The following is a 27,606-nucleotide window of genomic DNA, read 5'->3' as shown; positions in this document are numbered from 1 at the left end:
CCCCCTCCACCCCCGGTCGGCGCGGAGGAGGCGGCGGGGCTGCGTGTACCCGCACTGCGGTCTCTGCCACGCTAGGAATGGAAAGAATATGAAAAAAGGACCAGGGTACGGGGGCGTGGAAAGGCGGCCAGAGACTTGCAGATACCAGCGAGAGCGCAGGGATTTGGCTGCAGGGGCGAGAAGTGAAGCGCGGGGCGTTGCCTGCGGGCCACCGGGTGCAGGGTGGTTCCCCTTGGGGACAGAGACACCTGAGAGCGGGCACGGCCGCCTGTTCTGGCGTCCGCCCGTCTCGCCCCTCCACGCTGCTAGCACAGAGGCAGCAAAGCGCCCAGTTCTGCCATTTCATTTTGGGTTAAGAACCAGGACAAACCCGGCACTTTTTACCCTTCCTGCCGCAAAGTCACCACCAGGCAGCTTTTCCAGCCTCAAGGCGTGGTCACACAAACCCCGCAGCAAGTTGCTTGGAGGTCGCTGAAGGCCCAGGGTCGCAGCAGCTTCGCGACCCCCTCCCGGGGCGATCTTGGTCCAGATGCCCGGGTGAGAGTGTGGGGGGCGCACTTGGGCAGCGGCAAGTGTGGACACAGTGTGACCTGCAACCTAGCACACCGGCACTGTGCACCTTGCCCTTGGCTGCGGCCAGCTCTGGGCGCACCCCAGCACTGCCCAGCACCGCCCAGCACTTGGCTCCATACTTTCTAAGCGCTCGGGCAGCCACGCCCAGGCGGTCCCCACAGGCACTGCGTCCCAAGGGCGGAGCCCGTCCAAGTCCGTGGATCCGGTGATCTGCAACCTGCGCGCTGAAATCGTGCACGCGTGTGCCAAGCGTTTAACCGAGTAGTCTTCCGCAGGCTTGTGAGACAAAGCGTTTCCAGCAAAGATGGTCCAGAGTTCAAGTAAAAAAAAAAAGAAAAGAAAAAGAAAACTTGAGGCACGGAATCAGTGCCCGCTGCCCCTTGTGGCTTTGGGGGGGGGGGGGCGTGAACATGCGTTGTGTCCTGAAGAAGGGATTTAAGTTCTAAATCCCTGCAGATTCTGCCGGGAAGCCTTCGCTTCTGGTGGTGCCGCAACAAGTGACCCCCGCTGCCTCTCTGGCGCGCCTGAAGGGGCCACAGCCTCACCTGTCCCGGTGCCCCGTGCTTGGGGGAAGGGGTGCGAGTCATTTTTTTTTTTCCACTGTGAAAATTCTGTGTGCGTCCTATGTTTTGAATTTCTCTTGTCATAATCAACCTTTAATTTTAATTTGGTGGTCCCATCAATACCTGAATATGAATATTTTAACCACCTGCTTTATGGAAGGGTTAAAAAAAAAATACAGGACTTTGATATTTCCCCAACCTTTGGGGTTTGGAAAAATGCGGGTTGGGGGTGGGGAGGAAGGTGGGACAGAGTGTCATTGCCCAGAGAACAAGACGCCTCTTATTCATTTAGCGGGGCCCTTTATTTTCCCATCGGTGTTGCCTCCAAAACTCCTGAACTAGGGTCTGTACCCCCAAAGCTCCTTTTCCAAGTAAATTTGCTCCCTAACTCCACGCCCAGCCAAGTGCCGGAGCCACAGGTCTGGGTAGCCAACAGCGTTGGGAAGGCCCTGGGGTGAGGAAGGCGTCGTCAGGTGGGCGCCAGCCGGGAACCGAGGCGGAGACCACCTCCGCAAGCCCCCGGGGCCTCGGCCTCCGTGGCGAGCGCTGAAGTAATTCCCGGGGACCAAAGTTTGCAGGAATCCGGCGTGGAGACAAACGGCTCCCTCCAAGTCGGTTAGGAGAGATGGGCACCCGGACCACCACCCGAGAGGCCAGCGGACGCCCGCATGCTCGGCCCCGCTTGGCGCAGACGCCATCCGCGGGCAGGGCGGCGGGCGTGACACCGCATTTTCTGCGGATTCCGGCCATCCAGGGTGGCGCAGCCCGGAGAGAGGGGTCAGCGGCTGCGGCGCCCTCTCTCACTCTGGGCGCGCGCTCCGGAGCCGACCCGCGCGCCGCTCCCCGGGGTGGGGGAGTCTCGCCCAGTCGCACACCCACACCCCCGTGAGAGAAAAGCGCTCGTCTCTGGGGGTGCTCGAGGGCTGCGCTTCCCAGGCCCTCGCGGCCCCTCCACCTTCCTCGTTTCACTGCGACCTGTGTTGCTGAGGCGCTCCCAGAGGCTGCAGCCGCGTCCGAGTGACCTCCCTCTCCCCTTCCACCTGGCCTGCTTCCGGGGGTAGGGTGGCCCGAGACTGAGCTCCCCAGGGAGTAGGCCCGAGTCCCTCCGCCTCGGCGGCACCCCCGGGGCGTGGTCGCGGGGGGTACCCCGAACCTGGGCGGTGTCTGCCATGCGCCCCCCCGTCCCTCCCCGTGAGCACCTTTCTCGCGGACCACGCGCCGGTGTGCGCAGGGGAGGGGCGGAGCGGCTCCCAGGTGGCACTGGCGTCGAAGGGGCGGCGGTGTGGGCTACCACCGACAGTGCCCGCGCGCGCCTGGGGGTGGGGGGCTGGGGGACGCGCACTGCGGCCAAGAGGACCCCGGAGGCTGGAGGGCGGGGTGGGAACCTTGGCGTGTCCGGGCTCCGCCGCAGCGCGGCTGCAAGGCCTCCAGACGAGCCTGCGCCCCGTGCGCGCTATCCCTCCGCCTTCCCTGGGTACCCCCGGCTTTTCCAGGAGGAAGATGGGGTGCCCATCGCGGGAGGCGCGCGCCGGGCGGTCACGTGTCCCCCGCCCCCGCCACTGCGGCGGGAGTTCCAATCAGAGCGCGCCAGGGGGCTCCTCCCGGGCAGGAACCACCCGGCTCGGCGGCGCAGGGTGGGCCGCCGTCACCTGACCGCCCGCCCCCGCCCCCCGCGAGTAAGGGGCGGTGGTAGCGTCTGCTCGGTTACAAATGGCCCCTCCCGCCCGGCTCGCCCGCTCGCCGGAGCTCGGCGCGGACCCGCCCGGGTGTGCTCCTCCGGCCGGCTTCCCGGGGTCCCGGCGCGGCGTCTGGCTCGCGGGTCCGGCCACCGCCGAGGACGTGCCGGGTGCGCAGAGCCAAGGCCTTGCCGGCCCGAGGGGCGCGAGGGGATGTCTGCGCCGCCGAGGCGTGGGGCTCGCCCTCCGGCAGGTGAGTGGACGGCCGCGGGATGCTGCGGGAGCGGTGCGGGACACAGCCGGGGGTTGTTGGGTGTGGACGCGGGCCTTTTGCGACGTCCAACCCAGGTCAAGTTTGCAGGGCGAATCCCGGGTCTCCCCCTCTACTTCGGTTTTCTCTTTGCCACTGCCTTGGGGGTCGGGGTGGGGAATAGGGGGTGGGGGGCAGGTTTGGGCTAAAGCTTCGTCTCGAGGGGTGGGGCAGGAGGTGGGGTGGGCTTCGGAAAATTTTTGAGATACTTGACAAAGGTGGAAAAGACACCTCAGGTGGGAGCGAGTGACCGCAGCTGGTGGAGGCGAGACAGGTGCGTGTGAGTGTGTCTGCATGTGTGGGTGTGTGGCGAGAATCGGCCCCACGGCGGGTCCTTCTGCTCCCCAAAACCACTTGGAATAGGGAGAGGACAGGGTAGTGCAGGGAGTAAAGCCAGCAGCCGGTGGGTGTCCCCAAGCATTTCTACCACAGGTGTCCCTGTGGTAGAAATGTGTGTGTGGGGGGCGGCGGTCAAGGTTGCTGGGACGAGGGGTCCGAGGGCAGCCGGAGAAAATCCTTTTCATCTTGTAACTTCCTGCCAGAAATTAGTAGGAAAGTGCTGAATCACACAAAAGAAATGCGTGGAAAAAATAAGGTACTTGATGTCTTGGTAAAGTTGAGCCTTTTCCCCGCAAGGTGTGGACGCCGCGTTGAAAATGCTATTGGGTGACCATGCCCTTGGCTTTATGTCTGTGGTTCCTTTGCTTTCTGCAGGGTGAGTGGAATACAGGCTTGTTTCTTGCCACCCTCATCACCCTTCTCTCCTTAACACACACACACACACACACACACACACTCCCCTGGGGTGGGGGGGAAGGAAGGGAAAGAAATCCAAGACGTGTGTGTGTGCACGCGTGCCCGTGTGTGCTCACGATTGTATGAGGAGTGGAGGAAGCACTGCTGAGAGAAAACGCCCTTGCTGAGTGTGTGCGGTGATGGCCAATGTGATTTGTCATATGCCACCAAAGGGAATGTCAGACTGATAACATGCACATAGGAGAGAAAATGAAACCCGAGTTGTCCATTGAGGAAGAAATAAGCCGTAATCCAATTGCGCCCAGCCCAGGAGTGTTCAGGGTTAAAAGCCTCTAGTCTTGCCCCCAGCCTGGGTCCCCTATGGTGGGGTCCTAGAGAGGTCATTTTTGATAGGGGTGCTGAGGTCTGACCCCTAAATAGCTTCATGATGATTTTATTAATACTTTTTTTTTTTTAAGTCAGAGTCGGGGTTAGTAAAATGGGTGTGTCCAGCCGTGGCTGCAGCCGGGTTACTCCTGGCCACACTGTTGGAGCTGCCTGCTCCGTGGCCTGCTGACTCACGAGGGAACTAGCATAGCTTAGCACAGTTGGATTTGAGCTAAACTCCAGTTTCAAAGGGGAAAAAAAATTTTTTTTTCTTAAAAGCTGGAGAGAAGCAGCCCCTCAGGTTTACAGGGAGGCTGTTCCCGGTTCCTTGACGGGTCACCTTCCTTTGGGTAGCTATCAGCCAAGCTTGTGAGGTGACTACGAGAGCTGAACACAAAGGTGTTCATGTCAATCCGAATGCTGGAAACCGAGGTGCTTGCCGACTCCACAGCAGCTGCTGGGGGAAGTGGGATCTGAAGGTTCGTGGACAGCTACGGTCTCACTGCAGGCTAGACCAGTGAGCCCCACCCTGTTTGAGCATCTGCAGGCAAGACCAGCAAGGCACTGGGTGATGCCAATGGTGCAGGGAGAGGCGGTGGCTCAGCTGCTACATTCCTGCAAAGACTTGCAACCTTCCCGAGGGTCAGCTGGACCACACAGCAGAGAGCTGCAGCGTGTGAAAATGCCCACTTAACTTTTCAAGGTTGATTTTGCTAAAAAAAAAAAAAAAGGGAGGGGGTAGGAGCCCAGAGGTGCTTCCCAATGTTGAGATCCTAGAGCTGAGAGACGTGATGGAGAGGACGAATTTCAAACCGCACAAGGATGCCCAAAGAGAATTCACACTCTGGTGCAGTTCATTAAAAAACATTTTTTTTAAATGAGTTTTTTTTTTTTTTAAGAGCGGGGGCTCATTTCTCGGGGCTGTATGGATTCAGCCAGCTTGGGAGAGGCAAGCACCTGGCATCGCAGCCATGAGATGTGTGAACTGGAGCGAGACACAGATGTTTGCCATGGACTCGCTGGTCCTTCCCGCAGCCCCACGGTGGCACAGCAGGTTGAACGCAGGCCACTGCTAGAACGAGGCGAGGACGTTTCAAATCTGATTTCAGCTTTATGGGGAAGGAAATGTCCTGAGATCCACAGTTCACGATGGTCGCAGCCATGCTTGCCTGCAGCGTTGGCTGCAGATGGCGGATCCGACCTGGAGGGCTGTTGCTCTTTCCCTTTTTTTTTCCAAAGCCAAAACATGGCAAAACAACACCCCTCCCATTGCACCTTCCATTTTTTTTTTTTTTTTTTTTTTAGGGTAAATACAATTGCTTAAAGAAATGGAGACTTCTTCTCTGAGCAGCTGCAGGGGATTAACACATTCCCAGCTCTGAAAGCAGGTCTCAGCAGATATTGCAGTTTGTGGTGATTCCGCGTGTAAATTGCATGTTGTGTTCTAAAGTAATCCTGTCAAGCTCAAAGCCACTGAAGCTACCTTGCACTGTTCTTGCTGAATTATGCTACGCTTGCTCCCTCTCTTAAAGCCGCAAGCCACACCTGTCAATGCTGGCACCTAGGAGGCTGTGTGAGTCGCATCATCAGGTAAATTGCCTGTGATTGCTGGTCATTCTCAGATCAAAATAGATTTCAGCTGCGGCCTCAAGAATCCCCCTGGGAGAGCATCTCTGGTGTTGTGGCTGAGGTGCCGGCAGTCTGGTTTCAAAAAGGGTCTTTTCCCAGGAATACGCAATGGTGTGCAAACTCTGCCCGCTTATGCAGTTGATTGCGGCGGGAGAAGCTTCCAGAATGGGTACCGCCTTGAGTTCCAACCGTGAAGACGCACACAGCATTATGGGAGGAATGTTCGAGAACATCCACCTCCCAGTGAAATGCGTGTACTGGTGCGACAAACACCTGGACTGCTGTTATCATCAACAACCTTTTTTTTTTTTTTAACCACAAGAGATGGTGGTAATGTCCACTGAGCTTTAAAACAAAACAAAAGAAAAATAAGTTTTCAAAATCTGTTTTTGCTTGAAAGTCAGAATTAGAGGAGAGACAGACGTCTTCTGTCTGTGGTCCATTCCCCAAATGGATTCCACAGGCAGAGCGGAGGCAATCTGAAGCCAGGAGCTGCTTCTGGGTCTCCTACGTGAGTGCAGGGTCCCAAGGCTTTGGGCCATCCTCGACTGCTTTCCCGGGCCACAAGCAGGGAGCTGGATGGGAAGTGGAGCAGCAGGGGAAACAAAATGGCGCCCATATGAGATTCCAGCACCACAAGCTGAGGATTAGCCTGTTACGCCACTGTGCCTGCACCTCCATTGAGTTTGTTTGTTTGTTTGTTTGTTTGTTTGTTTAAAGAAAACCAGAGAGCCTTATAAGTTGGAGAGAGGCATCTGGTGTCTGATTTCTTTTGGAGTTGGCTTCCAAGCACCTACCTTTTTCCGTTTGAGGAAGTCAGATGAAGTGTGTTTTGCAAGAATTTGCAGGAAATAATATTTGCTCCACCACCTATCACAGGGAGTGTAAGGTTAGCAATACTAGTGGCTTTCAGGTTGAAGTTAGTATATGCTTGCATCTGGGGTTGTACTGAGGCCATGAAATGCAGTTTTTTGTTTTGTTTACTTCCTTTGGAAACCTCTCCTTTGAGTTCTGTGACATTAAACATTCACATGTACATCTTTGCATATCCCAGCAATGTGCTGGGTGAGCACATGGTGCTGCACACACACACAGCCTACACAAGCCAGACTTGCTAGCGAGGATTCTTCAGCGCTTCCTTGGGGAATCCATGCTGTGTGGAGACTGGTATTTCCTTTCTGGGGGCAGTAGGCCCTGATTCTTTGGGCGCAGTGTTGTTGGAGTTTAGGACCAGCCAAAAAGGACAGTGAATGAATATGTATTATAAATCAGAAAAGTATGTTTTTTTTGCAAAGGGTCCTATTTTAAATTGTTTATTTCTTACTTAAACATTTATTTATTTGAAAGGCAGAGTGACAGTGAGATCTTGCATCTGCTGGTTCCTGCCCCAAGTGGCCACAACAGCTGGGGCTGGGTCAGGCTGAAGCCAGTAGTGTGGAACTAACTGCATGCAGGTCACCCACAGGGATACCAGGAACGGACATTTAGGCCATCTGCTGCTGAAGCTGAGTGAGAAACCTGGAGGAACCAGGCCTCGAGGTGGTACTCTGAAATGGGTTGTGGATATTCCACAGAGCAGCTTAGTGTGCTGTGCCACAGCCCATGTGGGTTTGGTAGTTTCAGACTAGCCCAGCGCTGCATTTTAGAACTAAGAGTGTGGTGAATAACAGCCTTTGTTCCGTTGTAGCTCCGGCTGCTAGCTCCTCCATCTGCCATAAACCTCCTTTGATTTGGAATTTGGAAACCAGCCAGGCTGTTAATGCTCAAACTACGTTGGTCTTGCAGGTGTCGACGCTGATAGCACGGACAGGGACTCTGCTCTGCGACCTGAGAGTGGTTCAAAATGTAAGTTCAGCAAACCATGTAAGTCAGTCCGGGGACCTCTGGAGATCCATTCAGAGAAGTCCTTCCACCCAAGACTAGTCTCCTAAAGAAGAATCTAGAAGAAGGCAGCACAGTCGCTCGGGGAAGGGTGGGGGACACCTAACCTGACGCACACTTGCCGGCAGCTCAGCAGTACAGCCGTTGGTTGACATTCTTCTCCACCCGCCACCCTCTGATTGCTTATGATAGCAGATTGTGAACTGCTGGTGTCTGTGTGATGCCAGCTTGATGTGTCCCCAGATGTCACCTCTTCTGAGTGGCCCTGATGAGCAGCCACACCCAGGCTCAGGGGCAGAGTTCCCCTGGGCAGGCTGAGCTCCTAAGGGTCTTGTGCTGCCACACATATGAACCCCACTGCACTGTAGCCCAGCTGATTCAGGTCACACTGCTAGGCTCTGGTAAGTTCTAAACTGGAAAGTGTGGGGGTAGGTGGGAGGCTACTACTTTTCACACAAAGCCCTTGGAGAGTGTGGGGTTTGGCAGATTGACTGGGGCTCCAGTCGCTCTTTGTGATTCTTCCAAGTGTGGCGCTTGGTGCAGGGAGCTGTCTGCTCTCCGGAAGGGGGGTGCTGCAGTTGCAGACCGCCCTCCTTCCATAGAGATCCCAGCCTGTAATGTATTATCGCAAACGCCGCAGCCAGTTAACTGCTTGTGGTTCTTCTCTTGTCCCTTGCTTTGCTGCCTTACTCCCAGTGTGAATTTCCCCGTCGTTCAGTTCTCTTAAATATCACTTCCACTTGCGTTTCTCTGCAGAGTTCACTGCAAAGCTGCTAATAGACTTTCAACACAAATAGTATATTGATCAGTTGAAATCTCATTTGAGCTTGACTGAATATACATAATGGGGTGTCAGTCGGAGAAAAATCTCATAATAAATGGCAGGTGACTTGTATTCATGAGAAAAATGTCTTGGGCAGCGCACGAAATACCATGTTTACTGTAGCATGACGGAGTGATTCCGTGGGCCTCTGTCTCCTTTGACGGCTGTTTAATGGCAAAGGCAGGGTTAGCATACCAAGATGCTGGAAGTCCCTCTCTTTGTTTATATGGGAAGCGTTTTTGTACACGCTATGAAGTGTATAAACATCTAGAAGCCCAGCCAGCAAGAAAGAGCTTTTCTACCTGAGGAGCTCAGAAATTGCAAACAAATCTGTTGAAGTTGCTGTGTATTTCAAAGCAGCCCCTGATTTATGCATTCCACATATTCCAAGTTTTTACCATGTGTGTATCAGTGCATATACTCATTGTATGCAAATACCATTTTCTGCACAAATACGGGAATACGCGGTGTGTTGAGGGAAAACCCTGTTTTACATAAATTAATTTTTTTCATTAATTGTTTTTTAAGGACAACCAAGCGGCGAAGTAGCTGTAAAGTTTTGGAAAGCTGACTCCCCCACCCCTTTCTGGTTCCCAGTGAATAAGAAGTGAAGCACTCTCGTCTTTAAATTTTTGCGTGTGATTCTTTTTTTTTTTTTTTAGATTTATTTATTTTTTTATTGGAAAGGCAGATATATACAGAGAGGAGGAGAGACAGAGAGGAAGATCTACTGTTTGATGGTTCCACTCCCCAAGCGGCCGCAATGGCTGGAGCTGAGCCAATCCAAAGCTAGGAGCCAGGAGCTCTTCCGGGTCATCTCCCACGCGGGTGCAGGGTCCCAAGGCCTTGGGCCGTCCTTGACTGCTTTTCCAGGCCACAAGCAGGGAGCTGGATGGGAAGTGGGACCACCGGGATTAGAACCGGCGCCCATATGGTATCCCGGCACTAGCAAGGCGAGGACTTTAACCACTACGCTATCGCGCTGGGCCCTACATGTGATTCTTTAAAACTGGTTTTCATGATCCCACAGCGATGCTGGTGGTAGTTCTATCTGGGGAGGTGATGTTGGCATGATGTTAGCCAAGTGGATCGTTGACTCTCTCCCTTGCCAGCTCTCTGGGGAACCTGGCTACAGAAGGGTTGTAGGGTGTCTGTCCGATCCACCGTAACCCTGCTCCACCCAGACCCTGTCAGGGCATAGCTTCTTCCCAGTCTGGCGTGGATTCCATGCCAGCTTCCATCAGAAATTCGTTGCCTCCTGCAAATGATGCTAACAAGCTCTTGCTGCTCAAATTACACCGGCACCAATGTCTCCTAATTCCTGTGCCACATTGAGGATTTTTGAAAGTGTGTTTGTGGGACTTTCTACCTTTTCGTCTTGTGATCTGTCTGGTAGCCATCAGGATCCACTTATCATAAAGAATATGGAAAACATGACAGAAAAGGCTGTTGAGACAGCAAAAGACAGAGCGAGAGCCCATACCTGTTGTCATGGACTTTGTGGAAAAGCTCCTGGTTTCTTTTTCAGGTGTCTGATCTTAGGAACAAGTACGGTTTGGTGAGCAACTGGGGTCATGTGAGAGCTCACTGGATGCAGAAGTTCAGCATTGCATAGTCCTGGGAGAACTATACTTTCTGTAGTGGTGTCTTTTATAAGTAAACTCTTACATCTTGTGGATTCCGTTTTAAAAGAAATCTTCAAAATATGAAAACTTGCACTATGAAAAAAACTGGCCATAGATTTCATTTTTGTTTTCACCAAAATACATGTGTGTTCTGATTCTGTTTTCTATGAATTTCTTAAAGTATTCTCATGCATATATATGTATATATATATGTATGTATATATAGGTATGATTTTGTACCAATCAGTATTCGTAGGATGTGGCTTTTTGTACAGAGAATCAAATTGGATAGCATATGCTTGGTTAATGATGTCATTGAGATTATGGCAAAGCTAGGTTATGTAAGAACTTTAAATTCAGGAATTACCTATTTGAGCTTCATGAATTTTAGTGTACAGAGAAATGTACATCTATGCAATTTTTTAAAAGGTTTATAATTTTTATTGGAGAGTCAGATACACAGAGAAAAGACAGAAGAAAGATCCTCTATCCACTGGTTTACTCCCCAAGTGTCTGCAATGGCTGGAGCTGAGCCGATCTGAAGCCAGGCAGGAGCCAGGAGCCTCTTCCAGGTCTCCCACAAGGGTGCAGGGTCCCAAGGCTCTGGGCTTCCTCAACTGCTTTCCCAGGCCACAGGCCGGGAGCCGGATGGGAAGTGGAGTAGCTGGGATATGAAACAGGGCCCTCATGGGATACTGGTGCATACAAGGTGAGGAATTTAGCCACTAGACTACCGCCGGGCCCCAACTGCAAATTTTAAAGCCTGGAATTATTGGATATCATCGATATAAGGGAAAATCAAGTCACAAAGAATAAAACCTTTCTAGAGAAAGTTGCATCAGAAATCTACAGTTCTAGACCTTGCTGTTATCCTAAATTTTGGATTGTCTTAATATGAACTGAGAAAACCTGAGGTATTGAAAGAAAGGATTGCAGTTTTGGTCCCACGTACCCAGTTTGGTAGTACAGCTACTCACTGCCACTGGGTTCCTTTCTGCTGGTTGTGAACACGGGCAGGGAGCGTGTATAAGACAGAGAGAGCCAGTGTCAGCTCTCATCTTCTGTAACTAGCTCTTAACCGTAGAATGAAAGACGCCACCAGTAATACTCATCAAGTTCTTGATCTTCATCACTTTAAAGAATATTGAGCAAATTTTAATAACGTGCTATTTATAATCGTTTGATAGAAATGAACATAAAATTCTTGGGATTTTGGTTTGGACAGAGGACAAAGCAAGGGTAGAAAGTGATGGAAACACCTGGATTTTTCCTTCTTTTCCGTTGCAACCAGTGCATCTTCAAGCAACCAAGAGTCCAGTCCCGTCTGTTCCATGTGTATTTCAAGTTCTGTTCGCTTAGTACAAGAGCTACGTTGGGCTGACTCTTCTGATGATCTCAGTAAGAACTAGGTTGATGCAATGAATTAAGGATAATATGCCTTTTAAAAATTAGTAATTTTTTTCACTTTAATAAACACATCTGGGTAAGAAAAATAGCAGTGTATGTACTAACTCAATTATCAGTGAAGTCGTAGTTTGGTATAAATGACTTGGAATAAATTTAGCTTTCCTGTTAATAAAAAGTTAATTTTGAGGTTTAATTGCTTGCTAAAAGAAAATCACCAGGAAAACTGCTGAGCTTCGTGCATGTTAGTTGCACTAAAGGGAAATCCAGTAACACAGGAAAAGCCTACACACCTCCAGGTGCCTTTGAAGGGGCTGTGCCCTCATGGACAGCTGGATGATTTACTGTTTCACAGTTACCAGTGTGCCAGTATGTTCAGACTGCGAACACATGTGTAGTAAGCATATATTAAGAGTATATTATTCTGCTGAACTTAATGCGAACTGATAGTGTATGCGCCATTTCAAGGGAGCCTATCCATTTCTGTTTAGTTGAGCCTATTTCTGTTTATTTACTCAACTGTTCACCTTGCTGGTTTTTCATTTTTCAAAGATACATGCTGCTATGAAGGCTGCCTTTTTATTAATAGACCAATCTGTTGTAGTTACATAGGAATTTGGTGGAGAAGTCATGGAGATATTTGTTTGGCTTTCCAGTTTTTGAAGGAGAGGGCTTTAAAGGAGTGACTTTTAAAAACAGATTTTGAAAAAGGATTTATTTATTTGGAAGTCAAGAGATAGAGAGATCTTTCACCCATTGGTCTGCTTCCCCCAAGGCTACAGTGGCCAGGACTGAGGCCAGGAGCTTCACCTGGGGCTGCCACGTGGAAGGTGGCGGGGTCCCAAGCACGCAGGCCATCGCAGGCCGTTAGCAGGGGGCTTGGTCAGAAGCAGAGCAGCCAGGACAAGAGCAGGTGCCTGTATGGAATGCCTGCTATGTGATAGTGCTGGCCCCAGGGTTCTCATTAAAGTACTACTACTACCATTAATAATAATCCAGCAAAAGCAGTGTGCCACTGTCAGGGTCAGTTTCCCGCTCCATTTTGCTGTGGTCTGGGTCCCTTTCATTGTATTTGGTTCCCACTGATGTGTGACCACAGGACATGCAAACCCTGTATCCGAGGGATTGATTTTGTCTCATCCAAGCACAGGGGGTGTCAGGTCCCTGTATCCCATCCCCAAGGATTGGCATCTGCAGTATTACAACCAAAGTCCTTCTCCATCCAGGTGGCTATGCCCTCTCCCTAATCACCTTTGGACGGATGACATTCATTTTCTCCGTGTCTTTGCTCAAGTTCATTTTTCTTTTTGTACAAGAAGGCTTAAGATGAGACTTACCCAGAGGAACTCTACTGCAGATCCACCATCTCAGACTCTTCCGGAAGTCCCGGGGAGGCATGAACTTGAGCAAAGCTCTAGCCTCTGTGAATCCTCTCAGCAGGTGCCCCTTCACCCACTGTTTAAAGAGCCAGGATGTTAGGCAAAAGCGGACAGACACACCACAACCCTCCGAGGCTGGGGTTGAAATGAATGGTAAAAATCCAAACAGTCCAAGGTGAACCCTTTGAACAGATGACAGATGCTGCTGTTGGCAGGTGCAGGGAGGTCAGTTGAATTGTAGTGGGCTCTTCTCCTTTGTGCTACTCCAACAACAGAGGTGGCTTCAGTGCCTAAGCCTTCCCCTACCGTCTAGACTTGCCCAAGGAGCCCTTTCCTCGGGCAGCACTGTGCTGTGGAGCATTCTGCAGCTGTGGCCATGTTCTTCCTCTTCGCTGTTCCACGCAGGGCCACACTCTCCACTTGTACGCACTGGGCACTTGAAATGCGGCCAACGTGCCTGAGAAACTGGTTTATTTTTTAATCTTAATTAAAAATTGAAATTTAAAAAGCCACCAGTGGCTTGTGGGTGTGCATTGGACTGCATGGTTTTAGAGCATCGGAGAGGCGAGTGGACTGTGCCATGAAGTCTCCTTTGGGGACTGGGCACTCGGAGTGAATGCCTGCCTGAGAAGCCATAGCCCGCTCAGTGGTGCCCCAGCTTGCTAGCAACATGGTGGGCTACTGCAACACTAGCTTACAAATCACACTTGTGCTCACTGGGTTTTTGCTTTTACATTCAATTAAAAAAGAATTTTGTTTATTATCTTATTTGAAAAGCAGAGACAAAGATAGTCTGGCGCTTCCATCTGCGTGTTCACTCCCCAAATGTCTGCAACAGCCAGACTGAAGGCAGCACGGCCTGGACCTCAATCCACATCAGGTGTGTGCGTGGCAGGAACCCAAATCCATGAGTTCCCAACTTCTGCCTTCCGGGGTGCACATTAGCAGGGAACTAAATTGGATGAGGAGCGGGGACGCCCACCCAGACACTCCACTAGACACTCCATAATCCTGCACCTGCTCTTCCATTGCCAAGTGCAGTCCTGTGCCCTGATGTGCAGTCTCACTGGAATACCCTTGATCCTTCTAGAACTGCTCCAGGCCCTGGCTGACTCATCTGACTTGGAGCACATATGGGACCTGTGCTCTAAGAAAGGGTTCAGGGATAGAAGTCTGGATTTGCTCTTGCTAGGTCTCCTCATCACTGCACACCCTGTGTTGCGCATGACAAGCCTTCCTCTGCTTTGCCTTTGGATCCCTGTGTCTGAAGGGATTATAGCTTGAGCACATGTAAAACATAACACCGACAACCTCTGTCATGGCAAGATGGGTTAAGTAGTTGCAACAGCGATTCACTGCAGACACAGACCTCAGCTGCCTTCTCCCATGCCCCCAGCTTAACCCTGTTGCATCCACGTAGTGTGTCTCCTGACTTGGGAATGACCATGAACATTCTGAAGCCTCTCGAGGACACAGGAAGTCCAGACATTGCACCTGTTTCTGGTGCAGTGTGGTTTGTTATGCTACGCCATCCCAAGGCTTTAAGATGAGTGTGTGGGGAGGGCCACGGGATGCAGGGTACCTTGCAGCTGCAACCACCCCCACTGGGTGAGGGTGAACCCATGCTTCCCAGAACTCACAGGCCTTAAGAGAGGTTAGCACTGGGTGAAGCTGGGCGAAGAAGCTCTCCACTAACACCTCGCCATGTTCTGTTGAGAACAGAGATCCTGCAGGCTGACCAGCTTTCTGAGTCGCTCAGATTTATTTAGGGGAAAAAAAGTCTAGACCCACCCTGCATGGGCAGAATCGAAGCGTTCCCCTTTTTTGTCCCAACTCTGCTTTCGTGGCTGATGTCAGAGCACCCCGTAGGCTGAATCAGGACCTCGAGGATGGCCCTGGGCACTGGCAGGTGCTTCTGAGGAGGCTTGCGTGGAGGCTCTGTCCCATACCAGAGAAGGTTTAGGGAGTGTGACTTGCATTTCTGCTGGCGTGTCCATCCCCAGAGCTTGGCTGCCTCTGTAGGTCACCCGCTGTGCATCAGAACCATTCCTGTACCTTTTGCAGTCTCATTCCTTCTGTTGTGTCCACTGGGCCAGGGACCCCTGCGCTCATGGCCCCAGCAGTGCCCCATCCAAACCCAGCTTTCTGGTTCCTGCCAGGCATCCCCTGCGGTGTGGAGGAACCTAAGCCTTCCTCTCCCCCTTCCAGTGCTGCTCCTGGGAGTCGCCTGCAATCTTCAGGGGCCCCTGAGTCCTGTCACTTCTTGCCAGTGGTCCCTCCCATGCTTGCACCGCTGTGTTCACAGCACTTCACAGCTCCTGGGAGCTTCGCTCGGCCTTCCCAGCAGTCCCTCCCCATTAGGCTTGCGTGCCCAGCCCACCAGGCCCTACCTGCAGCCCAGGCCCTTCTGCTGGCCTGCCTTCCTCTTCCCTGTCTCCTCATCTTCTCCTTCCTCCAGATCTGGCTTAGAGGTCACCCTGCAAGCGTCCCCTGATGGCTGTAGTCAAACCTTGTTAAGACCTTGCGCCCTCTTCTGCACCTCAGGGCCTCCCCTCTCGCGTGACTGCTTGGGCCTCTGTTCATGCTGCAGGCATGCCTTGCAGTTGGGCCCTGCTTCCCTCAGCTCCTGGGCTTCATGGGTTCTCGTGCTGCCTGTGGCGTTGCTAAGGGCTGGAGGCTGCAGGCAGGGCCAGAGGTCCAGGAGTGTAGATGTGATGGGTCTTTATCTTGGGCCCCAGCCTGCTGCTCTTGTCTTCCTGCCCAACAAGTGTGCATGTGCATACACACACACACAGAGCACACAGTGTGCACACACAGGGCACCCTTTTGCATTCACACAGGCACTGTTGTATACACACACACATTTGCACACACAGGGCACTCTTCTGCATGCACATGTAAGTACATAGGCCCCTTTGCACACACATATATATGCACACATATCCCTGTGGTTAAAATCTATCCTTCCTGCATTTGCCTTCACCCCCCCCACCCCCGTCTAAGCAGCCCATCCTCACCCTTGGCCTCTCCCTACCTTCACTAGCCATCCTTGACTGTGTGGGAAGCTTTGTGCAACAGCTCTGTTTGGAGTTATCCTGTCTGTCCCCAGGGAGACCCCTTCTCGGGCTGTTACTTGGAGGATAGCCTCCGAGAGCTGAGCTGGGAACCTCAGGGCCAGCCCCCTCCTGCTCTGGGCCATCCCCGCCTGCAGAGCCTGGGGGAGACTGGGAAAGCAGGGCTTATTCTGGGAACTGCAAGTATGTCAAGTATTTCCATGTGGGGTGGCAGTGGAGGTGGGACAGGCAGTGCCCTGACAGCAGTTCCTGGGCCTGCCCCTTCTGGCACAGTCCAAGCCCCATGCTGCTCCCTGTCAGGCTGGGCAGGCTGGGCCTGGGCATGCCTCCCTTGGTGGGGTCCCTTGGGGTCCCCTGCTATATAGTGCCTACAGCCAAGGGAGGACACCCCTGGGGCTCCACACCCCCAGCCCCTGCACACTGATGGTTCTCTTGTTCCCCTCATCCTCCACTGGGAAAGGACAGCTGAGTCTGGAGGGACGAGGGCAACAGATCCCCAGCCTAGAGTGGCCGTGCCAGTGGGCAGTGGCACCTTGTACACGTGCCTTCCTCCAAGAAGCTCCCGAGTACTTCCACCCTGTTTGCAGCTTTCTTTGTAGGAGACTGCTCAGGAAGCGGGGCCATGAGTTGGTATGGTGCTTGGTCATCGCACTGAGAGTGCCAGCACAGGCTGCATTGTCCCTGGGCAGCAGCCCTGTGGCACAGGGCCAGCAGCCTAAGCTCGTCAGTGGGTGGCAGAGCCTCTGTCGCTGCATCTGGGGGTGGGAGGGCCAGGCACGTGCCCAGCCTGGCCCTGTGGCCCCACTGCAGGAAGACAGAGCAGCTCTGATGGGCCGCGAGGAGCTGCTGCACCTACACCTGCAGACCCAGGGGATGTGTGGGTGTCTTAGCCATTGGAGGGAATGATGTCGGTTGGTGGTGTGAACACCTCAGATGCCATAAATGCCCTGTGACCTTGGCAGGATGGTCTTGTAAGAGAGCCTGGTGGTGGTTTGGGAGGCAGTTCAGCCTACAAGAGGCTCCAGAGTGTCCAGAAATGTCTCACCTTCGCTACCATGCCATGCTATACCATTCCCTGCCTCGCCTCCCTCCACCTGACCGTGTCAGGTTACTGCTTCCCCACCTGCCAGCTTCTGTGCCTGCTGTGTCCCCAGGGGCCAGTGGACAAGTAGTTCTGGATCATGCCCCCTGGCTGACTCATGCCTGGGAGACCTCGTTGAAGGGAGATCGCCTAGGTGGGCGCACTCTTCCTCAGGCTGAGCTGGCCACCTGCTCCTTGAGCATACCCTGGGCGTCTAGGGCCGTGGCTGTGTCTCCCACCCCCAGGGTCTGTAACCCCTGCTGCTGTTAGCTGCACTCTAGCATTTCCTGAGCTCAGCCCTTGGCCATGAACTGGTTATTTTCAGAACCACATATGTACTAGGGCTGTGATCGCCACTTTGATGAAACTGACTCAGAGAGGGCAGGCCCAAGGCTCAAGGTCACACGGCTAGGAGGAAGTGGAGCTGGGTCATGTAACCATTTTGTCCTCAGAGGTCTGGGCTCTGGGCTGCTTCCAGCCGGCCTCCTGGGCCCCTCTCATACCTACTGCAGGTGTTTATGAATCACGAGCCACGGAACATGATGAGGGAGGCGTGAGGCAGAGGCCCAGGTGTGCGTGCTCCAGTGGCCTCTTTTCCTAGCCACCCCCTCCAGGCTGGGTCCCCAGGCTGCCATCACCGCATCCTTGAGGCTCCAGGGCTGTACTTAGTACTGAGTCATATCCGCTTGTTTTTTATCTGAAAGTTTCATTCCCACTGGAAGGAAACATTCCCTTCATAGCCGTTCATATCTGCCTCTGCAGATCATTTCATAAAGTGTTCCCAAGACCCCCAGGGCCACGTCTGCCCCTGACAGCAGAATTCCACCCCTGCATACTCCATGATTGTGTGCCACAAGCCCCGGGGTTTTTCACCCCCATAGCCTTCCGTCTCGGGCCCATCCAAATCTCGGCTGGAGAACTACCGAGTGGTTGGGGAGCAGTTTCACACACACAGCAGCCCATCATGTCTGTTGTTTCTTATCCCTTGTTGAACCTATGTGAGCAAGTGCAGGGGCCAGAGCAGGTACACCCAGACTCCAGAGAGAGGGGGATGAGGCAGCTGAGAGATGTGGAGGACACCCTTGTACAGCGCTGAGCCCCTGAGGCTGGTGCTCAGTGCAGGCTCTGCTTCTGCTGGCCTAGGTTCAAATCCCAGCTCTGCTACTTGCTCACTGCTGGGCTGGGTGCCTTTGGGCAAGTACCTTAGTTTCTCTGAGAATAGAAATGAGAATTGACTGAATGTGTGTGGGTCATACCCTGCCTTGCCAGCCAGAGGCACAGACTGGTTCCCCGGAGAGGCTGCTCAGCACAAATGGCTGGGGACATTGTCATCCCGGAAAAAAAAAGACCCAGTAGTAATCTCCATTCTCTGGAGACGGACATGGGTGACAGCTGTAGCAGAGGACCCTGCCAGCCACATCACAGGCTCCGGGGAAATTACATGATTGATTGATTATTTATTTCTTCCATGTCAAGCTCCATGCAGGGTCCGAGCTGTCTGCTCTTGGCTTTTTCTCAATGGGCTGTTGCTTCTTGATGAATGAGGTTAAGGCATGAATTGGCCCCAATTCTGGAAGTGGGACCGGGCCTGTCAGCAGAGTTCCATTGTTGGTGTGTTTGCCTGCAACTGCTGCATTGCTCCTGCTGTTGAGCCCCTCCGCCTGGCAGGGCGGGGAGAGAGATGTGCCCCGCGCTTTCTGAAGGACCCCAGCTGCTGATGCTGTTGAGGATGTCATTGTGTTTATGAGCTTGACCTCATCCAGTTGTGCAGGCCTCGCTGGGCTGGCAGGGAAGCTACCACATCAGATGGTGGCCTCAGGGTTCAAGCCATTATGTGCAGCAAGAGAGGTGGGGAGGTTGTGGCATGCAGACTGTACCCAGTGGCTCTCCCTGCCTGAACTGCTGTGTTGGAGGGAACAGTAAATCACTCCTGCTATCACCAAACACCAGGATCCCTAGACAGCCACCTGAGCCAGGCCCGATCCTTCTGCCATCCCGGGCACTCTCATCTCTCTCAGTCCTCGGAGTCACCTTGGCCGCCCTCCGGGAACCCTGCCCTGGCTCCCATCAGGCTTCTCTCGGGTGGCCTAAGGTGGTCTGCAGAAACATCCATGTTTGTGCCGTGCCTCTCCTCCCCCACCGTCATCCTGGATCCAGTTCCCTCTGTCCCTTCGTAACACCCTTGTGTGTTCCTGGGGTCTGATGGGCTCTTCTTGGTCCCCCTGGACTATCAGGGCCACACGGGCAGTCCCATATCTGGGTCACTCCGTCTGAATTTTGGTACCTAGCTTGGGCTCCCTGTTGGGGGAGGGGACAGGGCTGGGGTGGGCAGGTGGAGGGAAGAATCCCACTCCCTCCCTCCCTCCCTCCCTCCCTCCCTCCTTCCTGCCCATTCACCTACCATTTCTGCCTCTTGCAACCAGCTGGGAGAGCCCTGTCAAGGAGGCATAGTTGCTTTCTCCCCCTGGGAAAGGATGGTGAGCTTGGTCCAGCCCCTGAGTGAGTGAAATACCAGGTTAATCGGTCAAAGCAGACTCAGGACCAGGACATTTCTCACACACTGGCTCAGCGTTAGCTCAGGACAGCTATGCCTTAACTTGGAGCTCTTGGTTGTATCATCTATTCGGTTGTTGGGGTGGAAGTAGGGTGTCAGCCCTCATTGTTTGGGACTGTTGAGGGCTGATCAGAAATAAGGTCAGAAACAGTCGGGGAATGGACAGCACCAGGGAAGCAAGTCCTGGTGGAATTGGAAGAGACGATAGAATCCCAACTGTGGGTGGAGTCCTGGCCTTGGCTCTCCCGGCGTATCTGGGTTTTGAGATGTGAGCTCAGCCAAGAGCAGCAACTGGTATAAACTGGGGTGTGCATGTTGAGGCTGCGCAGTAACAAGGAGTGAGAGAGCGGCTGTCAAAATGGAGGGAGACGGACAGGAGAAAAAGCAAGAAGCTAAGATCACAGCAACCAAAACTTGTGGCTCACGCGCAGGCCAGTCCTGGGCTTGGTGAGTGTGAGGATTCCAGCACCTGTGCTTGCTGGCCCCTTGCCCCCCAGTGTCTGCAGCATTGGCACATGCTCTCAGCAGCGGGCAGTTGCTCCTGCAGCTACCAGGGAGCTGAGCTGGCATTCACAGGTCTCTAGCTGTGGGATCCCCGCTATTGGGATACTCACAGGTCAACATGAACAGCTGGACTTGGTTGTCACAGCTGCATAATTCCCCCAGGAGTGCCACGGTCATGGCCAGCTTCTTGAGTTTCCTGCCCAATCCTCTTACCTCTCCCTCTCCGCTCCCTGCTAGCTTGCCTACCCCCAGCTAGCTCCTCCCTCCACCCTCTGCCCTCCCCAGGCCTCATCCCTCCCCGCCAGAGCCCTTCGCTGCTGTAGGTGACACAGTTATCCTGAAGGATTTGATTCTTGCCCTTGCAAGATCTGCATTTGTCACCCCCACATCCCATCCTGCTTGCTGCAGGAGCTGCTCACGAGAGGAGCCTGCAAAACCTGGATCTCCTCCTGAGACCAGTCTGAACCGTCTTGTCTGATTCTTGCTTGCTGATCAGAATCTGGACAAGGCCAGTGGTGGGCGAGGAAGGCGGGTTCTGTTGTGCACACGTGGATGGAGTGATAGGGGAAGGGCTGTATCCTCACAGAGGTCTCCTTCCTCTGCTCTTGGGGGAAGGTCCCCTAGAGCCAACGCCCAGGCAGAGAGTAGGAGTGATCTTGAGAGTGATGGAGGCGCTGGGGCTCAGGGTTCTGGGAGTATTTGTGGGCCCCAGGCTTGATTTCCAAAGGGAACAAGGCTGGCCCCTGCCCACGCTCTGAGGGAGAACACCCTGATATCATGGCCATTCTGCAAGATGCATGGCTGGGTCACCTCCTCTCTTGCTGCGTGGCCACGCTGGCAGCCTGGAACCACCGCCGGCCACTGACCATCACCATGTCTCCCGCCTGTTGTGTTTCTCATTCTGACTTTGACCCTGGAGTCCAAACACTGGCGTTGGTTTTTGTGTTTCTCATGACAGACTCACAGGGCACAGGTGGTCCAGCTGGACTGCCTCCTGAATCATATGCAGCTCTCACATGGCTAGGGATGCTCAGTGCCAAGGCCGAGTGAGCGAGCAGCTAGAGGTAGAGGTGGGCTGGCTGAACTGTGCCCAGTGGTGCAGCACACCCCAGGGAGGCCTCCCGATTGCCAGTCCCGGTCTCCCCTGAGCCTCACCAGCGCAGTCAGCCAGGCTCACGGTCCCGGCCGTCTTTGCGACTCCAGCCACTCTGGTTCAGAGCCATTGACGGCTCTTTGGCTCCAGCTGGGGAATGATTCTGCCTTAGTCTGTTTGCGTTAGGGTCGTGGACAGATGCTCCCCTAACTTCCTATCTTGTACTACTGTGTGACAAAAGCAGAGGGAAATGCTAACACAAGAATTTTTTGCCCAAGCCCCAGTAAGGAAAGTGGACTTTGTCCAGCAAGCAGGTGAACAGAATGGTGGGATAGGTCCAGTTGTAGCCAGCGGCAGTCGAGATTAAGCAAAAACAAAACGAATCAAAAACAAAAACAAAAACCAAAAAAACCCTAAATGTTTAAACAGCTGTGAATCCTGTGAACCGTGCAAATGTCCCCAACATCCTAAGAGATTTCTCCTATGTGCTAATCACTAAAATAAGCATTTTTCTACAGAGGATTAAAAAAAAAATCCCAAATTGACACATGCCTGTGTTTTGTGCGATGCCGCGTGTGGTGAGATTTTGTTTTTCCCTCAGATATGAGAAATGCCCCTGCATTCTGCTTAATTAAAAATAAAATACCAAAGAGGAAATTGTTTATAATTAGCATTTGTCTTTCTAGTGAATATAGCTTAATAGGAAACCTGTGTTTTTCCTAGAAGACAATCTCTTAATGTGAGATACGGCGAGGGCGTTTGGTTTTCCTCCTGGCGAGAAGAATTTTCTCATGTTTTCCATGGCATTGCCAGACAGCTTGGTGGTGGTTCTTTCGGTGGAAACAGCAATGGCCCTGCAGTCTCACGCGGGTCGGTTTATGCGCCCTTCTGGCTTCCATGAATTCTCCCATGCAGGCTTTGTTCTGTGGCACACCTGAGCTGTGACGGTGGTAACCACTAAGCCAGGTAGAGGCTTTCAGCCAACCCACACTGCTTACTTCCTAAGGAAGGGATTTCGGGGGCTCTTTCCTTGCACGTAGATGCTATAACACGGTCGCCGATGTTTCCAGATAGAAATTTGAGGAGTTGATTACAAATCCTGGGGCCGCTTGCCAGGGGTTGTTAGGTGACATGCGGAATGGAGGGATAAAATGCCACAGCTTCTCAAGCTCTAGGTTAGAATGTAGTTACCCTGCCCGCCCTGGTCAAAAGCAAAACCAAAAAATGAAACAATGGATTTAAAGTAAAAGGAAAATTTGTTTTTTAAACATCAGCAGATTTCAAAATTCTAGGCCCCACTGGGAAGCAGGGAAGAGAATCTCCGTGTACTATTACGAGATGACTGCGTACGTGGCCAATATAAATTGATTCTCATGTTCAAATAAGCAGTGTCATTGTAACGCCGAGCCCAAAGTACATCTGTCGTCTCTCCTGGCCTGTGCCTTGTTTGCTGGGCTAACCTTGTCACCACGCCTCGCAAGGGGCATGGGTCAGGGAGTGGGCCGCCACAGCTGCTGCTCGCACACATAGTTCCCATCCGGCTGCCAGGTCCCGCAGTGAGTGCTGAAGAATCAAGAGCCAAAGTGATGCCTCCCATCCTGGGCCAAACACCTTCAACATCGGCATAGATGTGACAGTCGTAGGAAAGCAGAGAAGGCCGCGGGAAGCGTGTCTGCTGGCCTTGCCTCTAACATGGCTTTTGAAAGAAGACAGGTCTTCATGATGGATCTGAAACGGAGTTTTCTAAAACCTCTGATTGATCCGGTGGCGTGACAGGGAAGCCCGAGAGCCAATGCAGTCCCGCTGGAGTGCGGTCTACAGAAGAGCTGCAGCAGACACTAAGGGAGAGATTTCCTGAGCAGTTTCTGGTTTTAGGAACGAGAACAACGAGGCAGTGTGCTTTGTCTGCGTAGGGGCACAGTCCACGGAGGCCCCAGCTAGAAAACACAGTCGTCTCAGCACGCCACCTTGCCTCGGTCCACTAAATTAACTTGAACAGCAGCTTCTTCCAGGGGCTCCGTCTGCCTGGGTTCTCTGCTCGGGCCTGTTTCTCCTTTCCTGGCTGGCCCCGTGCTCTACTGGAAACACATGAGGAAGGTGATGTGCTGTTCGGGATCCCCTCTCCTGCGGTGGATCCCGAGCTCGCTGGCCCGCAGATGATTGGCAGCTACCAGGCAGACATTCCTTCTCCCTCATTCCCGTGAAAAGAACCCCGTGGAGGGAGCTGAGTGTGGCTTTTTTTCCCCCAGCAATCATGGTAAATAATTAGAGAGCTGGAGAGCGAGCCAGCAAGCGAAGGATCACCCTGGTGCTGTGTCTTGCTGCCGACAGAGCCCAGATCCTGTGATGCCATCATGGCTGCGGTTCTTAGAAAAGCTGCAGGCAGAGGGTGAGGTTGCAGCCAAACAGGTTCTTGGATTTGTTGAAAGAACTAAGGGCCATTTGTCCTTTATCCCTTGGGTAACAAACAGGAAAACAGCTGAGGCTCTTGAGCCGTGTCTAAGAACAGGTATCGTCGTCCGCCTCTCCCTGCCAGGGTTCGCGTATCCTTGTGCAAGGAGTCGGGCCTGTTGGTTGCTTTGTCCAACTGTATTGCCTCCTGTTTGTCTGCACGTGCAGGTCCCCTGGTGTGCAGGGGGTTCACATTTCTTACAAGAGACCCTGAGGGGGTTAATGGGTTGTTGTTGAATTTAGCACAGTTGTTCCTTAAAAGCCAATGAAAAGAAGAAAAAGCACTTGGGCTGTGTGTGTGTGTGTGTGTGTGTGTGTGTGTGCACGCGTGCGCACATAGCCTCTCTCCTGGCAATTTCTTCCATCTTACCCTGTTCTGGGCATTGCCCATGGAGGGAGAAAAGGGGAGAACTGAGGAGAGTGAGTAGTCTGAAGTCCTAGGGAAATTTCCAGGCTTTCCAACTTGAAGTTCATGGTAAGAAGAAAGATCTGATTTATGATAAAATAGTGGTTACAGCCACAGCATTTCATCACTTTTGAGAAAGGTACACCAGTTAGCAAAGAACCCAAAAAGATAATAAAGTCATCTGAATCTACAACAGGCATGTGTAACATGAGTATGTGTTAACCACCAAGCAACTCCTGGACCAAGACCTGAGAGGACACAGTAGGGCGACCAAGGTTCTTAGCCTGGTGGCCTCCCTGGAGGGGATACAGGAGACCCCTGGTTGCTGGAGAGTCAGCCAGTAGCCCCCCAGGCCAGGGACTGGCACAGATCAATGGGTTGCCATAAGCAGATAGGAAGCTGCCTGCTTCATACAGTTGTGTGACACGGCTGCTCCCATTCCTGCTGGGTGCGTGCTGTGTGGCCAGCCTCGACAGCGTGGCACATCCCAGGGCTAGATGACCCATCATCCGAGGAGCACTGCAAGGCAGCCCTGGTGTTTTCCCTGCAGTGTAGACTGGATCTCTTGGCTCAAAATGTTTGCTGCTACTGTCAACAATGTAGTGGGCTTAGTAAAGCCATGCAGTAGCCGATTATGCTTAGCCATGGTGCCTGGAAGTGGACAGACCCTAGAGTCTTCTGCCCTCCTTCCCGAATCTCTTCCTTTTCCCCTCTTCTCCCTGCTCAACTCTCCTCCCCTCCCTCTTTCTCTTCTTCCGCTCCTTCCCTCACTCTTCTCCCTCCTCTTCTTCCTGCTCCCTCTCTCCCTCCCCTGCTTCTCTTCCCTTCCTTCTCCTCCTCCTTCCCCCGCCCCTCCTTCTCTCCCTCCTAATCTACACGACTTTCCGAGGCTGTCCAGTGGCAGCTGAGGACAGTGTTTGGAGACAGACCAGCAGCCGAGATGGAGGATGAATTAGGACAAGGGATGTCAAGGAGATGGGTGGAGCAGGAGGCTTCCGGGGTGCCCTCCTGCCACACAGGTGTTGAAAATGGTCTTTGCAGAATCTGTGTCACTGCGTCCTGTGGCATAGACAGTGTCAGGATCCAAGTGTTTCGGGTGTCATCTAAGATGCTCCCCATACACTCCACCTCCAAGAAAACCTCGGCGTGGGCACCCTCTGCCAGCTCACTGCTCAGAGCCATGCAGAAACCACACTGGCCCTCTGTGGGGTGGGAAGGCTTTGTCTGCCTGCGCGCCTGAGCGCTCTCCCTCTCCAGCTTCCTATTGATTTTTGGTCCCTGCTGCCTGCTGCAAGTTGGGGGCTGGCGGGGAGTGAGGCTGTGGTGGCTGGGGGTGGAGTGCAGACTCCAGGACTTGGGATTTCCATGGGGTGAAAAGGAAAGGGTATCCTCCTGGAGCTAACTGAGCCATTTGCATCCATTTATGATGCTGCCGGGGTAAGTAGAGGTGCATACCTCTGGGCCCCACTGGCCAGCCTGGGGGAGGCCGCATCCTTGCTCCTGCCCAGCTGGCTTGCTCCTTTGGGGAGCGCTTGCTCTCGGTGGGCGAGAGGACCAAGCCCTGAGCCGGGTTGGAGCCTCAAGTGCTCTGCCCACCATCCTTGTGCAAGGTGCCGGTGGGTGGTGGGGGGGGGTGGGGAGAGCATGTGCATTGTTGGGGATGACGCACAGAGATGCTCCTGCACCCCACCCTGACCCCCAGCCCCTGCACTTCATTTTCTAGCTGGTGACCATTGACTTTTGTTTGTGGGAGGCCAATCAGGAATGGTGAATTCTCCTCCCAGAGAGATTGCTGATCTAAGTGTTGGTGTTCCTGAAGCCCGCAGCTCCTCCCCTCTCCCTTCTTCATTTTACACACAAAGTGCACCACTGTATCACCTGTGACTACCGGGGCAGGTGCAGAGCTGGGCAGTGTGTTGGGTGCAGGGTTGCAGGTTAGGGAGGACTCCAAGATTGATTTTGCTCTTCTGAAGTCGCTATTAGGTTTCCACTCCGGGACTTGAATGTCAGCCTTGCCCTCGCTTTACAAAGAATATAGCGGCGAACGGGGAAGTGTCACTCAGTCTGTCTGTCCTGTCTCCTTATTTTATTCTTTAGCCTCTGACCTCCATTTCTCACTGTCTTCACCCTTCTACTCATCCCTTCACCATCTTATTAAAAACTTTATCTGCATAGACTTTGCTGCTGGCTTGCAGAAACTCAGATTATGTCTGTACACTTGCCTGGATCGTGTTACTCGTTTGGAAGGTTGTTCTGTCATGCAGGAGATCACAGTCGGGGTCGCGAACACATGGGAACCCTTCTGCCAGGGACCTAAAAGAAACCTAAAAGGTTTCTGAAAAAGATGCTTCCAGGCCAGAAAACATTTCACAAAAAGAACAGGTTCGGACAGACCTGTTTTTGTAGTAGTCATACTTGAAAAGCTTATCCACACCCCTGCCAGCTGCAGTCAATGTAAAACATGCTCTAACAAGACATTGATACTGTTCATGATTAAAAATTATGAATTTCTTTTATGGGAATAGTTGATCCAACAATAGAAATTCAGCACCATAAAGTACTGCTCTGATTTGCTATTCTGGGAAATATGTGCATTTATTGTGTTTTAAGAGGAAGAGCCATGAAGGAATGAGTAAGTCCAATACATTGGTTTGGGGTTTATGGTTTCTATAAACTTCTACATTCTATTTGATCTGTTTCTGTTCCTTTTTACAAATGAGCCCCACGTGTTGCCAGTTTGTATCTGGAATAGACAAACACAACATACATCCGTACATGCATGCTTTAGTGGCTGTGTGAAAATGACGGCCGTTAGGGTAAGAATAATGAAGTGTTTGCCTCAGTGAGGAAGAATGAGAGAGAAACCGGCTCAGATTGATAACTTTATAAATAACCAGCGTGAAAAAGGGACAAGCCCTTTCCATTTGCTTCAGGTCTTCAACCAGCTTTTCCCCAGTGGTGTTACATTTGCGTTGAAGTGACTTAAAAACAAGAGAGGCGGTACGTGGTTTCCCTTCTGTATATTTGCTGCAGAAGTGCCTTTATCCACTGGAAGGTGATGGTCCACTGACGAAGGGAAGCGCAGTGCTTTTTAAGAGTGGCACTAGTAGCTATGCATGGGGACGCAGCTCTTGAGCTGCCGGCGTACCCGGCTGTGTTCTGCCAGCCTTCAAGGAGGCGTGTTGGCTCTGTGAACCGCAGCGCTGCTGAGTCCTCAGTGTTACAAACGTGTGAGAATGCGGCCACAGGGCACGCAGTCTTGCGTGCGGGACGCAGAGCTTTCCTGTGGCCTGGCGAGCGGGAGCAGCTGGCGCCAGAGAAAGTAAAGAAGGAAGGCTGTCGAGTTGCCTGCCCCCCCGCACAAAGGGACATTATGCCTTGCTTTAGTGGCACTGTCTCTGCGTGGCCTTTTGTTGATTGTAGAGGGTACTGGCGCTAGATCCCTGGGGAGGGGCATG

This window comes from Ochotona princeps, chromosome 21, assembly GCF_030435755.1.
Source record: "Ochotona princeps isolate mOchPri1 chromosome 21, mOchPri1.hap1, whole genome shotgun sequence".
NCBI lineage: Eukaryota > Metazoa > Chordata > Mammalia > Lagomorpha > Ochotonidae > Ochotona > Ochotona princeps.
Note: the sequence above shows the minus strand (reverse complement) of the source record.